The sequence below is a fragment of the Copidosoma floridanum genome, unplaced genomic scaffold, assembly GCF_036245765.1.
Source record: "Copidosoma floridanum isolate Cflo_tuat_1 unplaced genomic scaffold, Cflo_Japanese_pri ptg000020l, whole genome shotgun sequence".
Lineage (NCBI taxonomy): Eukaryota > Metazoa > Arthropoda > Insecta > Hymenoptera > Encyrtidae > Copidosoma > Copidosoma floridanum.
Genome location: NW_028321897.1, coordinates 2,076,756 through 2,095,647, shown reverse-complemented (window position 1 = coordinate 2,095,647; position 18,892 = coordinate 2,076,756). Strand labels below are relative to the sequence as shown.

Sequence of the window (18,892 nt, the reverse complement as noted above, 5' to 3'; positions counted from 1 at the left end):
AGCACCTCCGGTTTTTTGCCCCCCGAAAACTGGTATGAATTGACGAGGGTGTAAAAATCCGAAAAAAAAAAAAAAAATTTAAAGATTGCAGTGTTCTTAACCTTAAAACAGCGTTAAACCTACCACTAGAGAGATTCCTCGTCCTTCAAAGAGACATCGAGTATTAAACACAATTTTTGAAACAGACCCATGATTACTGTAAGGTCACAAAAAAAAAAAAAAAAAAAAAAAAAAAAAAAAAGTCAATGCACAGTCAATACTAGAAAAAGAAAACAGTACTTTACACGTCTCAAAAACCAATTAAAACACGATTTCGTGAGCGTTTGAGCCAAGGAAAACAGCCGCTGCACAAGCAGCTGCTGTTAACAGGACTGAGAACGCAGAGCATCAGACGCGGTGTACCATTACACGCTGCAACGGTATATATGTATATATAGAGGAAATGGTATGTACATATAGGTATATATAACACCTCGAGTAGGGTATACTGGTATAGAGGCCATGAACGTGAACCCTCGCTTCTTTCGTTTGTATGTATATGTAATTGACAAAAAAAGGGCGTGGAAGTTACATTTATGTCCCTTTGGAAGAAGTGGGAAAGATACACTCTCGAGGTATATATAGAGGAGCGATCCAAGAGGCTGTTGGTCCAAACTTATTATGAGTGAAAGAAAGTTGGCTGCTGCACTAATTGCGAGCTGCTGCACGTGACATTCATTAGTTTTATTGTGTATACAAGCTGGTATTGTTTAAATAGGGTAAGCAAACAAAGTACCTACATTTACTTGAATTGTCCATAGGAGAGTTATCCGTGAGACTAAACGTATATGGGGTATACACATTCATTTTTTTATTTTTTTTTTATACCTGTACACACTATCGGGCGCGCAGAGTTGGATCGTCATTCGAATTCTTGACAAATGATCGTTAGCGCGTCGCTCGAAATTCTCGAGCCAGTCATGTCTAATAAAAACGATTAGTCATGCAAATATTATTGAGATATATATATATTTTTTTAATCCACATCGCACCAAACCATTAAAATTCAATTTCATTTCCAAAATAGGAATAAAATTGTGTTTCCTCGTATTCCTCAAGCCTCGCAAAACGAAAGAATTAGGCAAGAGAGAGAGAGAGTGATATCTGGGTCACTGACATCTGCGTGCAAAGCGCGCGTGGTCTGGAATTGAAATTAATTAATAAGGAAGCGCTTGGCCGACGCTTGCGGCATATATATATAAGACCGGTACACGCAACGCGCCAATCTTGGAGTTACTATACCGTACTGTGCGGTGACGGTACATCGCGCGTGATTCTGTTATCAAATCGATCATGTATGATTAATAACGTGCTTTTCGCTGATGCCGATGATAAGATGCGCGATGGAGTTGCAACGATCCGAATGGATTTGGGAGCGATAATCGTCAGCTATGTGTATAGGTGGTAATTCATTGTACAAATGTGACGATAGCGTGGCAGTGATCACGACAGAGTTAGCGAGAGGGGTTTTCCAGTGGCGCTTTTTGTTCTTGTCAACCTTGATGTCTTGACTTTCCTCCCGACGAGCACGTGATTCGAGATTAGTTGAAAATTTCAACCTTTTCCGGTTTGATGTCGGTTGCGCTTTGAATATTGTATTTACATTGGGTGATACATTAGCATGGGTGATGGGTGACGCTTCAAATGCGAATGATATCGAGGGGTTTATTTTAACTCGCGACTTTTTTAACTTTATTGCCTAAAAAGTCTATTTCACTTAAGCCAAACGTGAATTTTTTATTTTTATTAGAACTTTTAGTAGCTGGTTTAAGGAATTTAAAGTAACCTATGTACATAATATGGTCTTCCTGCAAATTTTATTTACTTTAAATTTTTTCATGTGTGTTATTTAGAAGTACCTAGTAGGTACATCACTAGTTTTCAAAAAACAATCAATTTAAAAGAAGGCCTGATTTTAAATTTAGTTATGGAAGCCAAGGAACAACAGTTTCGTTCGCCAGAGAATTAAGAACGGATTTCTTGTGCATGCTTTTATTTTTGACAAGTTTCCATTTTAAGCTTTGAATCACTCTGTTGTGTGTGAATTGTGCAATAGTAAACTACTTGTATTACTTATGGACATTTCCAAAAAAATGCTCGTTTCCATATCAAGACATCGAAAATCTTCTCAAGGATTAGCGTGATTAAATAAATTTTTTTTCGTAATCTAGCCTAATGTACGTGAGCACGCAGTTTTTCCATTAAAAAAGGTCAAGGTATGCCAACACATAATTCATACCCTATTCTAGCCAACACGAAATTTAATATAAATACTTAGCCGTAGTATCTTACGGTGATTTTTAAAGTAAAAATGAAAAAGTATGCCCCAGCATAAAGTAAATCACGTAACTTTTTTATGTAAAGTAAAAAATTGGCTCTTACAGAGAGTGGAATTTTTTTTTTTATGAAGTCACAAATTATTATTTTCAAATAAATAAACTTTTTGGCACCATCGTGTTTAAGAAAAAATATCTTTTAATTCTTTTCAAAGATATAGTGAACTATATTTTTTAAAGTGAAAAAATAGTATACACTACACACCAAATAAAGTGAAAATTTAATTTCAAAATCATATACAACGTACGCGTAGTGATTATGTGGTTCGTCACTATTATTGCCAGCAGTAATAGGAAAATAGAACTCTCGCACGCACTTGATACAACGCCCGTGGAAAAGTCGAGAGTGCATCGTACCATGTACGGGCTGGAATTCCGTTTTCCTCCCGCGTAGGAAATAATGACTTTTTCATATTCCTTGATTACAGGGTTTACGTTGTAGCACAATCTGTGGAGCAAAAATCTATTTTCCTCCTCACGAGAAAAGTGTTTCAGTATGTTCTGCTGGAAAAAAAAAAACATTCTGAGCCGAAGGTGAATATTTTATAGGATTTGTTTGTCATTTCGTACTTTCATTGTTCCACGTAGTACTGCAGTTTGAACATTAATCCACGAAAGTATGTGCGAGTGTGTATGGAAAACACCTTCTTACTGAACGTGACGAGAAAATTTTACATGTTTGATATTCATGTACGATGTTAAAAATATTATTTTATACAAGCACAAATGCTTTTGATTTAAAAATTTTTTCATGACGTGAAATAAAAAATAAAAAACCCACCTTGAATAAACCTGACCAATCGTCCCCAATGAATTGGATATTGCCTGAAGCCCTCGATGTTTAAAATACCTTCACTTGTCACGAAAACGTTGTTATAAAGTATTTCCGTTGTGGACATAATTTAATATTACTGAGATGTACTGCAGTTAAATATAATATAAAAAACATTTTTCGATCACGTTAAAAATTTAAACTTTACAAACATATGCTTTACGGTATGTACAAACAATTGAACTTCCGAGTTGAAATCGTTCAAAAGTGAAAGTTGACTTGAGCAATGAAGATCATTTTTTTTTTTACAAGTAAGTTTTGTAAGATGTGGCACTTCCTTCCACCCCTTATCTGGAAATCATTGTCATTTATTTAATTTAGTACTCTTCATTGTCAATTAAATACTGTAAATCCAAACGTGCTATTAATTTTTTATGAGCAAAAAAAATCTATTTAACATAAATTGTTTTGGACACTCTATAGAGTAATGATCGAACGCATTATAATTCTAAAAAAATAATGAGGAACACATATAATTGGAAAGAAGAATGGAAATCATAAAAAATGAGCAAACAATAAGATTTTGATAAACCTCTGTGCCAAATAATTGGAAGATAAGAGGCTTTTTTTAGGGTCTAACTGTATACAAGAACATCTGAAAGCCAAACACAGTAATGAGCTTCTCCGGTTCAACAATAAAACCACCGCAGCCACACCAGCAACAGACCCCCAATCGAAAAAAAAAACTCTCTACTCAACGGCCAATATTGTCAGCAGAAAACGTACAAACTCCCCGCAATATCTCTGATATTCGAATATCGATAGTATGCTCTGCAGCAGCGGTATCTCCCAGTAATGACTTTGTACCTTGCACGGATTCTCATACGTACAAAATTTTTTTTCTTACGTATTCCTGGATTTTCAGCCCCAAGAATTTTAGTTCAACTTAAATTTTTTCACATGGAGAAGGAAATTGGATAAGTGCGCAATCGGTGTACGTTGACGAAACTTTTGTTCGCGTTTGAAGTACGATTTAAATGGAATGTTGAAACCATTTTGAGTAAAAAAATAATGAATAATGCATATTACGAAAATTTTTAAACTGTCACAAACGAACTTTCTACAAGTTTTTCGCTAAGTTTAAAATGAGTCACGCCAACAAGTTGGTACTGTTGGTATAGTACCTACGAGGATGTACGTGAATGTAAATGCATTTAAAACGTTAAAAGCACGTTTTTGGAGAAAAAGAAAGAAGCGCCTCGAAAACCCTCAAAATCCAAAGTTCCCTCGACTTTCTCACTTACTCAACCCACTTTCCCTCTCTTTTTCCACTTTTCCCGCAGTTTCTCGAAAAATCTGCAAACAAAATGAACGTTCCGCGGCCAGTGCACGTATTACATTACATACAAGGTAAACGTGTTTTCCCCCGTCGAAATGCAAACGGTTTAATCACAATAGTTTGAATTTTATTTTCGCCTAAGTAACTCATTGGTACGTTGGTTTTGAAACTTTGAGCTTTGCATGGCGCAGAGCTTGATTTTAGGTAACGAGGAAGAGCTTTGAGGAATTAAATTTGAAAATAGACTGCTGCCGCATTTGGAAAACCGCGGTGGCGCGAGGAAGGTGAAAATAAGGTAAGTATACCCTCACTTGCGCGAAACCTGCCGCACCGCACGAGAGGGCAATAATTTAAGTATACGTGTACATACACGTGTGTGTACAGTCGAAGGCCGGCTGCTGCGCGCCTGCCCGGCACACCGGATGCGAATGTAAGTATGTTAATAACCCCGAAGTGTGTCGCGCTAGAGGCCGTTAACTCCTTCGTCGATCCTCCCGCCTCTTTCTCTTTCTTCCCGTCGTCGCTTCATTCCTCTCCGAGTGCCATGCGTTGCAGCTACGAGTACAAGTTTCCATCTCCAAAAAACCAAGTAGCCGAAATTACGAATTGTCTTACAGGTATACCAACTCAATGCTCAATAATATTAGTACAACCAACTACCCCTTGTTGGAGTTGGAAGTACGAATGAGATCGAAAGTTATGCAAAATGAATAACATAGGGATATCAACTATGAAAGCTCCATTATATGGTTTCCAAATTCGATATCACAATTTTTGTGAAGAGTTACAAGCCGAAGACAAACACCACTTATAGAACATTGATTTTTTAGTTTGAGCAGAATAGGTTGCCAAATTACTGTTCCAAATGTCAGTATATTTCTACAGAGATTTTGATACTCACACGAACTTGAGATTGACTATGCTACTGTACCTATAACTTGATTGCAATAACACTGATTTTTTTTTTTCAATCTCCGGACTTTGCGTCGGTCTCCTCTAACATGTGAGATGCTCACTCATGTAAGTATAAAAAAAGTGAAGAGATAAAAAAAGAAACATCGTTATTTAAATATGCTTCAACCAGTATATTATTACACTTTCGTTTGCTCGCTATACCAGGAGGAGAAATCGATTCGTGTGTTTTTGTCAATCGACGCAAAAAATAAACGACCAAGCACTGATGTTTACATTTGCAATAATCGAATATTAGAGTGTACATTCGGATCATACCTATTCCATAAAAACACGATATTATGATATCTACTACCTCTTCCCATTGCTACAGTTACAAAAGTACGTGATTAAGTTTTTTTTGTTCACCCAACACTTTGCTTTGTGATCTACAAAGGATTATTTCCAAGGTCAACCCAATAAGTGCCAATCATCGATCGGTTGGCTTTCCAAAGCCTCGAGTGGGCAAGTCATTTCAACGCCGTATAAACCGGTAACCGACGAAAATCGGTACCGGCACCCATGAATCACCGCCACGACGATCCGACTGGCATACATTCGATTCGCAAAAAAAGGACACCGCGCGATGCCTTGTGTGTAAGTATACAAGTGTAGGTACACTTTCACGCAACCCCGTCGGAATGTTAATCTACTCACCGTTAGCCTCTTACGTGGCGGAATTACTTTGCTGAAGAGGAAGATACAGAGACAGGAAAATAAACAGTTTCGTTGTTGGCAACATTGAGTGCCAGAAGTTTAATGAATATTTTGGTCTCTCGTGATTTGTTTTACTTGCCGCTTGCACCTTCCCCCTAATTCTTATCCCAAATTTCCAGCCCGTTCTTGTTTGCTCCCCAGCCGTTGTCGCAAGAACATTTGTACTTTATTACCGTGCACATCCCTGGTGACTGCACTTGGTGTCTGTATTGACGATAATAATATATTCTTTCCTTCGCAATAAAACGCATAAAAATGGGAAAAAGAAAAAACCAATCGCTAGTAAGTGTATAGCAAACACACACCAACGCAACATCGGTATATTATAGTATAGCATCAGGTTCAGTGTCAAGCTGTCGGGGCCACGCGTAACTCTCTCTTTTCTCAACTCGAACATATGTATGTATACTGTGTATTATGTAGATCAGTAGGGGCACACAAAGTTGCCGTCGTGCGGTACACCACGGAACAAGAGGACGACTCTCCGAAGCCCCACGTGTAATTGCACGACTCGGCGTTGTCCTCCAAACGAGTCTTTTGTGGATACAACCCGTTATTAACGACGATCTCGTAAATATTTGAAGGAAAAAAGTGTCACACGATGACGGAGGGGGTGGAACATTAATATGAAGGCCGAGTTTGTACGTGCGCTCCACGGGATTATTCAGCAAAAGTCAAAACTGAATATCATCAATCGCGTGCACGTGCGTGCTGGCGGGACCGCGAGGCTTTAAAACTTCGAAGGGAGGTCGTCTGGTTGGTCGTATCGGAATTGTAATCCGTAAGAGTTGAAATTTAAGTTTACGTGATGGTGTCCGTTCGAGGTTGCTGGTCCTTGCCGAGGACGTACCGAGTATTAACGCGATTCATGACGAGTTTACGATGGATCGTGATGTTTTCCTCTCGATTGGTTTTTGTAACGAGGATTTTTTGCGCGCAACTATGGGCGTACATTACAATAAAATTATACAAGCGTTATTATTTTTTCATAGCTTTCTTTGGGACTGCTCAGTACTTAGGGTGGCTTGGGCGGTTGGTACCGTACCAAGGGTAGGGTGCCACAAAGGCCCCTAAAACATCAACGCTTTTCCACGGTAAACTTTTCAATAAATATAGTTATTTCGATAAAACCAAAGTACGAGATCAAGAAATTGACAGAAAAGTACCGTGAAATAATAATTGTGAAAATTGGGAGATGTAAGGCAAGCCAGATTAATATTTCATACTTTTCTTCTGATTTTCTCTCAAGTTAAGTCGTTGACCCTATATTTTTAAGAATTCAGTAGATTCTTTGTAAAAAAAAATACACGAGAACTATTTAACATTTTTGAGGGTGATCAAGTACTTCTAGAGTTATAGCCGTTTTAGTGACAATTCCCATAAGACTTAAATTGGTGAATTTTCAGCAGCGATTTGCAAAAAAATTAAGTCGTCGATCCCAGTATTTTTTTATCGCAAATGAATTTGGCATACTTTATTTACATAATTCCACAATTTCTGAGGTTTTGATCAAGCTGATGAAAATCGCCCAAGCCACCTTAACTTATGCGTTTAATCTCGAAACCATGTCGCGTTTCCGTTACTCTCAGATAGCAAGTAATGCGTAACACCATATCATAACGAGGAGCTATTTCAGTGGTGAGGGACGTATGAAAAAACCAATTTTATACCATATATATTGAAACCAAAGGAATTTTGCTGCAATTTCGTGAATATTAATTGGACTTTTCCAAGTTTACTGGATTTTCAGTATAATTTTTCAGTGAGTTAATTTTAGAAGGCCCAAAAAATTGATTGAGTATAGGATTTAGATATTTGATTAGTTTAGTCTTATCATGTAGTTTGTTAAAAGTGGGTAATTTTAAATCGTTTCAATTAGGTATCAATAAATATTAGAATATTGCGGAAATGGATTAACAATTGTTTTTGACAAATGGTAATACGATTTATCTATATTGTAAGGTGAGGAAAAGTGATCAAGGGAATTGTAGAAATTAATTGAGGTTAAGAAGCACAAAACGTGTGATGTACGATTATGCTTCTACTTGAGGAAATAGTTATAAAAAAAAAAAAATCATAAATCCATGTAATTTCTTCTCGAAAAGTGACACCTCAAGTAAAACATCACGACGAAAAAAGTAAAATTTCCAATAAATACAAGTATGAATCGTAGGCAATCTCAAAGTGAGCACAGCTATTTAAACAGTGGCTCAAAACGTCATTGGCATGACGATCTTCTTCTGTTTACTTTCAGCTGTACAAAAGCCAGCAAAAGACGCCGCGGGCTGGAAATCGATTTCTCGACAATAATGGTGAGCATATACCTGTGTACATTATGTATACTTTTATCTATAGATGTATAGTCGTGTGCACGATGAACTCTGATATTTTTAGGACGCTGCTCCTTCCCTCGAATAAAGTGAAAAGAGAGAAAGATTTATGAATATCGAGCTCTTGGCATCATCGAGTGATTTATTCTTTATAGACATTATTATGCCTAAGTCATGAAGCGTAGGAGCAAAGGAATATTGACAATGATCTATAATTATTGAATAATTATGCCAGACCTACCCTATGACGGGAATGCCCTTTAGGAGCTAAGCAGGTGTAATATCTTCTAAAACACGTATTCGTTAATTTGTAGTCATCTATGGTACATAGTGGAAAAATAATCGAGAAAGAAGAGTCGAAAATTTGCTACAAGTAATATATGTTTGACGAAAGATTTTTTATTTTTTAATAATTTCTTGTAATATCATATGCAGGATCCATTTCTCTGAATAAGATACAATCTATGAATGCATACAGCACATAAGAGATTAGGTTTTACACGCTTTACATGATTTTCAAGATCGCTTGACACGACTCTGGTATTTGTTTTTATAGAAAATTTTGTTCAAATAATTTTTCTTTACAAACAAGCAATTCAACAGCATAAGAGGCAAGTGTACGATGCATTTGATTCTTATAATTTTTTAATTTGTGAGAAAAAAGAAGATAATACGGATTAGAAATAATTTAAAAAAATTTAGTAAACGATTGCATGCTTTGGACAGTTTTCAGAATCTTGACATAAAAATCATATATAGATGTAATACTAATTTTTAAAAAATCAAATGAATACCATTGCACGTAAAAAGAAATTTTTCCTTTAGCATATCCTTACAATATCCCGGAGAAGATTTAGTATGCTCTTTAACGTTAATCACGTAAAAATATAAATTTGTTTACCTTTTGCGTTAAAGTTACTCGAGAACTTGATTTAAAATAAATCTAGTGACTGTTCATCCCTTAGCTAATTAAATATCAACCGAGCACTAGCTTCACAAGATCTACTGTCAAATGTTACTTTACAGATACTGTACTCGAGTATAGCAGCAAGTGCTCACTGTCCGAACTAAGAGAGAAAGAAAATAAGAAAGTGGCTCGCGAATCGAAAAGGCCAAGAGGGAGAAATGGAAACGCTCGCATTCGCACAACCTATATCGAGTCAATTGTGATTCCCAGTGGCGTCTTGCGTTACCTTTTCGCATATCCAATGGGCAGAATGGACGATGTGTGTGTATACCCATTCACATACGGACGATAAACGCATTAACGTCAGAGGAGACAGAGGTCCAAAAGAAAAGTTTACTTTTCCTTAATTCCCCCCCCCTTTCTTTCCTGTCATGCATTATTTTAATTTTTAGTGAGTGCCCATCCGAGAGTATCAAATGAATGTACACTTCAAAAGTTCTGTCCCCCACATGAAACAGTAAGAAATAAATATAGTTCTAAATGATTGTTTATGAAGAAATTATTTCCGTATAAACTTTTAAGCGTATAAGCTTCTTGAAACAGTAAGAATTTTTATTTGATTTATGTTTTCGTAAAAAAAAAAAACAAAAAAAAAAAAATATCGTGAAGTACTTTTTTAGGTAAACCTTCTTTAGTGCTTAATGATTTTTATGCGTGCTTGTTACGATTGTAATTTTAAAAGCGCAATAAAAAATTATAAAAACACATTTTGTAAGTGGTTATTATTACGTTGAAAAAATGAGTTTGCACAGCTCATAAGGTAATCATTGGCACATTGTCCCAACATAGTAAATCAAAGTTACTGAAAACTATACATTTAATTTTTATTTATATTGATTCGCGAAAATTAATACCTGAAAGCATAAACAACTCATAAACAATTGAATGGTTTTCTCGCATGACAATGCCAATTTTGTATGGAAGTTTTGCAAACATAAAATTTAATTACAAGTTTCCATCAAATAATTAATTGAAATCAAATCAAATACTTGTACGACAACGGGTGGTAATAAAAAATAAAGCCATTTTAAGTATACAAAAATACAAGGTAATGATCGATTTAATGTTTTTTATTGGTACCATTGGATGTAAAGCACATTGTAACAGTTTCTACAGATGCGTCACGTAGTTCGGAAATCAGAAGCAGCGTTGTATTGTTTTCGCTCCATTAGCGGAACACACTATGTCATCATTCATAAACCCCATCGTGTATTTCGCATTTGCTGTCCCCCACTCTTCACTGTACAGCTAGAGTTTTTGAACTGAAAAGCAATGCTTTCTTAAATAAACGTTTCAACGTATCTCTGATAAAACTCACATATTAGAATGGATTATTTTCAGTAGGAAGCCTTTGATACTCCTAAGGGAGGGGTCGCTAGGTTCACCCTGAACTATTCACAAACTTAATCTTCTTTTCACAAGTTTAAATTTTTAAATGCTCTTTTATACGTATGTGTTTATTTTATTAGGAGATAGATTTCTAATGACGCCAGAAAAGAATCTTTCGTAATTGAGTCTTACATTCCCATTTCCAACCCGTATTTTCAATCATAATCTTTTTTTGGTATTGATAATTGATAATTGAGGCTTTGAAAAATTTTTTAGATGCACTAATTCGTTGATTGAATTTTTTTTTATATCATCTTTGTTCTATGTACCACGTACGTGAGGACCATCCATGTATACCTGGATTTCGTCAAAATTCCAAGATTAAATTTCATCAAACATGGAAATTACTCTTAGCTACTTTCTAATTCAAAGCTCTTTGAGTAAATGATAAGTTGATCGTAATTTTTATCACAAAAATTATATCGACGAGTTAGAGAAAGAGTCTTTTTTTGGGTTACAAGAGATATTACAAGAAAACGAAGGCCATTTCAAATTTTTGAGGGAAATAAAAAATCTTTGAAAAAAAAAAGAAGTTTTTTACACTAAAGTTAATTAATTTGGTACTATGTGTTGAAATAATTCATATTGTAATTCTGGACTAAAATTGTACTACTGTGAATAAATTAGTACAATTAAAGAATGTACAAAACATGTATCTAAACACGTAACATCTTGTACGTGTGTTAAATTGATCAAGTAATACATTAGAAAATCAATTCGATATAATAATGTTTGTTTGCAAATAATAATAGTAATTAAAATTCAATATGTTCCGTTACGTGGCTAACATAATTATTATTGTTATTATTTCTTTTTTTTTTATAAACGTTGAACTAGCTGTTTTAGAAAACCTTTGTTTCTTAATCAGGTGCAAATCAGTACTATAGAAATTATATTATGAGCGTTGGGTCAAAATTGGCCCTTTTTAGCTCTCGGCTGAAAGAGACCTTTCCTAGGGCACATCCGAAATGGAACCTTTGTTATGGGCAAATTTGAAATGTGTCCTTCTTGCTCACAAGCTACGTGATATTATACTGATACAGATACGTGTATTTGGAAGGAGATATTGATGATAAAATTATTTACGATACTTGCATATTTATACAATGCTTTTCTATTTTAAATCAATTTTCATTTTATTAGCGCACAGACGCACACATTACTACCGCTGGAACTAATGAATTTCAGTTTTAATTAAAATGAAAGACGACAATACGTTTTTCAAAGACATACCAACTGAATATTCATTAGTTTGATTATAGCATTATTTGAAAACTATTAAAATCTCTTTAAAAAACTTAACATGATTATAAAGTTACAAAAACATATTGGATTTTAAGCACCTAACTCGGACAAGAACATGTATGTGGAATGTCAGTAAGATTTATGTACTACTAGAAATGCTTAATTTTCATCGTTCGCTTATTCATTCATTAATCTTATGCAATTTTAAGGTAGTCTTACTGATTAGTTTTCATGAATTCAGAATGAGTTTTTGGATAATCACCTGTCAAATATTACTTTAGGGTTATTGTTAGTTCAACGTATTTTAAAAAAGAATCAAAACCGTTATTTATTTCATTCTGCGTAGCTATAAACTCTTTACAAAGCCATTGATAATACAAAAGCGTATAATACATTAACAATATCAAAGCTAAAAAAATCAAATATAATATCTGTTTGAACAAAATCATTTCTATCAATCAGCTATTCTGTTTTCATCAAAAGTAACGGCTATATATATATATATACCACAGTCTCAATAACTTTTTAAAATAAAAATGAACTTTTTATCGTGGGAAATTTGAAATTATTACTAGACTGATCCAAACTTAATTATTACATTTAAAATCGTTTAAAATTCAAATTATGCCAATGACAAAGACTAAAAAGGTAAAATAACTTTAAAAAATTCAAAAACCAGGGATACTTAGTTTATCTATTTATTTAATTTAGTACACATAAACTTGAAGCCCTTTAACCTAAGCTTTAACAACTGACGAAATAAAATGATCAGAATTAGATCCTAGTATCACTATTTTATTTTAAAAAAACTTCTTAGAATTCAAAAAAAAAAAAATTTAATTTTATGTGTCACCCTGGTATTTGTTCAAAATTTATAGGAAATCACATTTAAAAAAAAAAAAAAAATTATTTTCTCATAACTAAAAAATTTTATTGTTCAAGTTGAATTTTAGATTCACCACATCAGTGACGTACCAATGTGACCATTATTAGGCAGCAAAATTGGTGAATCAATACCTGACTGTAAATAATTATTTTTATCATGGGATCATATTGACGTTCATTATGTTTCTGTTGAAAAACAAGTAAAGGCGTTGATTAATAAATAAAAATATTATAAACATATCTTGGAATCTTATTCTTAATAGTAACAAAAAAATTATTATGATCACAATCAAAATACACTGTTTTAAGTAATTACCCAGAACTCTTTTTTATTCTCACTTGAATGTAATTTTTCATCAAACGTTATGTTCCCTTACCTAAAAATGCGTAAATAAGGTATTTTTCTATTTTTCAAATTAATGACTGATTTGGGTAACTTTCATAGTTATCAATTAACTGCATGCTGGAATTCAAAAGAACTCATGTCTATTCAGTTATATCTGAAAATTCTGTTGTATTAATTTAAAAAAACCCCTACAACAGTTTCTTTTTTCAGAGAGCGTGAGAGATAGGTTTAACGGTGGATGAGCGCATCCAGCATATTATCCGCCTCTAATCCAATTACAAGTGGTGCGCGGATCTGTCCGCGCTCGTGTTATCTTGTTACCATCATGACGAGCACATGCACGGAAGATCGAGTTCGAAGGCCTTTTGCAGTTATATAGAGATAGTCGGTACACATATGTACGCCAATGCAGTCACGTATGTGACATGTTCGAATGATACGAACGCGTGGAGCTGTTAAACATTGTACTCCTGCATCCGTCATTAAATTTAAGGTCAACAGACTGTGATGGTCTTTATTTAAATGTTAATCATCACGATACTTGAATATAATAAATTGATAAGGATTTTTTTTTTTTTAATATTCGCTTTGAGATACACTTGATTGTACAACTACTTCTTTTAAATTTACAGTTGTATGCGGACCAACTTTAATATAGCAGCCAAATTTCATCGGTCACAATATCGACGTTAATAAATAGTATACCAAACTCTACTTCGTGTAACTTTAAAACTATTAACCATGTGCTCCAAAGTTATCGGGTTACACAGTCTATTTTAGGAAAATACGAGATACGGTTTTACATTTATCTATAGTTGCTGATACGAGCACATAGCTGTTAGATTCAACTTTACGTGTGTATGAAGTCGAGATTTCTTTGATTATATTATATTTTTTTATGTTCGAACATACCTAATAAGTCAACAAGTGTTAGAGATAGTGAAATCGGTTCGGAAAGATCAAGGATTTTTTTAAATCATCTCAACATAAATAGACAGAATACGAATACTGCACAGTTAAAGAATCGAGTTTAAAAATAAGAATGTATGAATATGTGGATTATTTTTGACAGCCATAAATATAGTTTAAAATGTTTTCAAGTATATCAAAATCTAATCATTTAGATTTTTTGAGATGATTCTCTCAACTGATTGATTACAATCCATCTCTACACTTCTAATATTAAGAAAACATGCATTCACCTCAAGCCCCTTACTAAAAGACTCGAGAAAAAAATTAATTATCTGGGATACGCAATTCTTTCTACGTCAATGTGAAAATTATTATTATTCACCAAGTGCTACGACAACCTTACGAAATAAGTAATCTGTCAAACTCTCGCGCAGCGCCAATGGATCGAAGCGTCCTTGGAATTTAAAAGCCTAGAGGTCCATATTGTTTCATCGCTCGTGTCAACACGGGAGGGTAAAAAGGGTTTGCCGATACAATTAACACCTGCGCACACACGCCAAACTTTGTCGCGTAGGATATACGCAAGGAGGCGTCGAAAAAAGCCAACCGCAACTCTCCCGCAATGCAAATACTCCTCCCGATCGAGTCATTTCTCGAAATGGTCAGTCTTGGCTCTCGAGCCGCCGAGGAAAACCCATCAATCAGCGAAATCTTCCTGTAGAGACGAAAAAAATTTTAAAAAAAAGGTTGCACCGGCGTTTCGAGACGGGTACGATGATTTTTTCTCATTCGCTCGCTGACCCGGCATTGCACATGTATACCTGTATATAATATCGCGCATTTTACACAGGCGCAGAAGAGGAGGAAGGAAGAGAGCACGCGTCGGGGAAGGAGAGAAAGAGACGACGGCCGCGGGGAGAAACGGTGTCACGCCCTACTTTGGCGAGAGCGAGTCTACTGTGCGCTGCAGCGAGGTGTGTACATGTGTCGTGTGTGTTGCCGCAACAAGAATATGAGAGAAACAAGAGGAAAAAAAAAAAAAAAAAAAAAAAAGGGCAGAGTAAAAGTGGAGGGGTCGGATGCGCTAGGAAGTACTGTACGCCGATGGACCGCTCGATTTTACTTTAATCTATGCGCCAGAGTCCAAATGAGGAGGAGGAGGAGGAGGAGACGGTGTGTGTTGGAAGTACAGCACAGGACCCGCCGGTGATGGGTGGGGTGAAACTTGAAAGTGCCCGAGCTTTTTTCTCATTTCTCGGCTGTTGATTTTTGTTTATTTTTTTTTTTTTTTTTGGTTTTTACTGTTGCCGCTTTCTTCGGCTGCCCGTTGTATCGGCGTTTTTGGGTTAAACAGGGCAAAGGTCTTGCCGCTACTGATATCGGAGGATTAAAAGCCGAGCGAGCCTAGCTCTAAAAAGTACGTGTCTGGTCGAGGTATTGTACTTTTGAACTGGGTGCTGTAGGATTTTTATCGCGGTGAATCTTTTTCCACATTTCAATGGTCCAGTGTTGGATATGAAGTGTACCATAATTTTTTATTGTATTTCTTCGGGAGATATTTGCACTGTTTTATAAATGATTAAATAAACAAGGTAATGCTCCTGATGTACGAATTAACGTTAACAGCACGATATTAGCAAAGGTAAAAGGCTTTACGATAACAACAGTTTCGCGTATAAATATAAACACACGTGTGTTCTCTCGTCACTTTCTTTTACGACTCATATACGAGTAAATTTAGGTTTAATTTGATGACATGATCAACGTGAAACAAGATTGCAACTTTCGATTAAAATTTTGAATGTTCCGAATTACACTTTTTAAATATACGTGGAAGCAAATACTTATTTTTTGATTGATGAATAGTAATTTGTCCAAAATTATCATTTTAGTATCGTTAATGTGCATGGGATGAAATGATTTTAGTATCACATCGAAGATGTTGAATTATGAAACAAATCGATTGAATCAAATGGAATCGCCCAGAATCAGAACAAACTATATACATGAAAAAACTCTACACAATAACACAATTATGCACACAAGCACATGGTACACAACAAAAATATTCAACAGAATCATATCGTGAACAGTAAAATTCGACGAAATATGATTCCACACAGTGGTGTGATTAAACACTATATCCAACTCAAAAAGCTTTTGCACTGTCATGTAGTACTCTAGTTATCCTCATTAGTCTATTAGAAAAAGTGTTGGATATTTTAAATAAATCATCAAAATGTTTGTTAAAAATGTTTAAAATAATATTCATTTGCCAAAAATGTACTATCTTGAGGTGGATATATGTTTGTCCAGGATTGTACTGTAACTAGAGATGAAAAGTTTATCTTTTAGCAGCAAATATGTGCTGCACTGTTTGAAAATTCTTTTATTTTAAGATATCGAAAGAAAAAAAAAAATTAAATTTGCTCGTGTCTGGCTACTGCTGCGCTTTCGTTTTGGTTAATTGAAACAGCTAGTTTGCTAGTTTCAACTATAGTTAAATAGTTGGTGCAACTTTTCTTTATTTACTGAAATAGTTACTAGTTTTAATTATCTATTAAAGTCAAATGAAGTATTTATGTACCATAAAGTCGGTTGGTTTCTGTTAATCGCAGAAAAAACCTTCCACCACTACTCCAATGATGTTTGTTAATTAAACTTTTCAATCTCCTATTACCTATACGTCACACCTACGCAGCCACAGACCTACAAGTAAAGTGAGTTAGTGAACTGTCAAGTTTAAAGGACTCTACGGAAGATTAAATCGCGCGCGTCGGTACATCTATCGTCTGTCGACCTCCGTCACTTTTTCGAGCAATCGATGCACATGTATTCTTGGGTAAACCAAAATTTTCCAACTTTCAACCAACCGACGTTGATTACCTTAAAAAAAATAAAAAAATCCACCTCGTTTCGGTGATCCATCACAAGATTCCCGCCGAGGATGTAGAGGGACGTGCCTCTACCAGCGAAACCGCAAGCCTGAGGTGCATTGGTACGTCATGCACAGGTGGGAACGCATCAAGGGTAATGTAACGGTGTGCGTCGTTTGCTCCCGTATACTTGCACGACAGAGAGTTCAGTTATCAGTTTTAAGTTTTCAAGTAAGCGCCGAGCCCGCACTGTGGCAAAGAGCCGAGAGCAAGGCGTGTTACAGAGGTATCGCATGTTATAGAGAGATGACTCCCAAACATATAATATGTGATTTCCCTTCTCTATTTTTTCGAAACATCATTTAAACCCCCTTTTCCCCATATGGGTTTTTGAAGGTGCAGCTCCGTGTATACAGTTCCGATGATCGATGGGTGTATTATGAAACGCGTAGGGTTACCGATTTTTTTTTTATCAATTTTTAGTCACAGCTTAAATTTCACGAATAATTCTAGTTCCGCTTCAAAGACCGGGCGCGAAAACGAATGCCTGTAACGAGGCTCGTACATCACTTTCCGCCAAGGCGTCAAATCCGTGTTCAACTCGCTATTGCGCTAAAAGCCATTAGGTTCAACTGTTCGTGCGGAAAAAGTTCCAACTTTTACTTGGAACCTTCAAATGATGCAAGTTTGTTAAAAGTTACTATAGGCATCCTAACTTTTTTCAATGCAGCGTTATTCATTTTGGAACGAAATTTCGCATGGATGTGTACATGTATACCTTATACACACGTACAATTAGTAGAAAACTTATTGTAAGCGACCTCGCGTGAAAATACAGTAGTTTGATACATTGTACGCTGAGAGAAGAAAAGTAATGAATTAATATTATAAAGAAATTCCAGAAAAAATTACCATTCTGCACAGTAAATCGGATACAAGCTGGCAAAAAAGAAAAAATTTTAATAGTAAAAATTATTGTTTTAACGATTAAAATTATAGCTCGAAAAGTAAAAATTATGGTTAGGACAGAAAAAATTATCATACTGGAATAGTAAATCGTAAAAATATTGGTTAATAAAATTTTCTTTTACGCATAGTAATTTACTGTTCTAACCATAATCTTTATTTTTCGAACCATAATTTTAACTGATGTAACAATATTTTTCACTGTTAAAAATAACAACTTCCCCTCTTTTGTCAGCTTGCATTCAATTTGCTGTGCGGAATGGTAATTTTTTCTGGTATTCCTCTATAATTTTTATTATTTTTTTCTCTCAGTGTATGTTGACGTTTAGATCAATATCTTCACCTCCTACCTATAATTTATGTCCAGCATGATGATGGCTCACATTTATGAGGTGTGAAGATTAGTGTAAAATTAACCAAACAGATGCTCAGGATTTCACGAAATTTCTCGAGATTTCTTGTATACATATATTTATTTTTAGCTTCTACGTGACTCGTTTAAATATGTTAGAAAAATCTCTTCACCGTTTTGTTAATGTAAAAAATCACTTGATAGTAAGTGCGTATTGAAAAAAAATTCTGCTGATTCCCAAAAGTCTGATTAATCATACTTCTGAACTTCATTTTATTGATACTTTGTTTCTCGATTTCCGACATCACTGAGAACTCGACATCAACATGATTCAGAATGAAGTAATGTGTTTTTTGATTACAATAATCTCTTCATTACCTCATCGTCGAACCGACTTGTGTGTGTATTGCTTGGTAAGAGAGAGAGAGAGAGAGAGAGAGTCGTACATCCACGTGGTCGCCGGCACCGCT

At 35.2% G+C, this 18,892-nt stretch overlaps 1 protein-coding gene across 3 annotated transcripts in view; it reads right to left on the bottom strand.

Annotated features, from left to right (window-relative positions):
- Positions 1-18,892, bottom strand: part of FAR1 (fatty acyl-CoA reductase 1) — a 55,174-nt gene that overhangs the window by 22,498 nt on the left and 13,784 nt on the right. The window contains exon 1 of one of the 3 annotated variants that reach the window (XM_089593630.1): positions 18,421-18,440. The exons of the other annotated variants lie outside the window; for them this stretch is intronic. The gene's annotated coding sequence lies outside the window, so the exon portion shown is untranslated. Of the gene's footprint in view, positions 1-18,420; positions 18,441-18,892 lie in introns of those variants that run through there. 3 annotated transcript variants of the gene reach the window in all.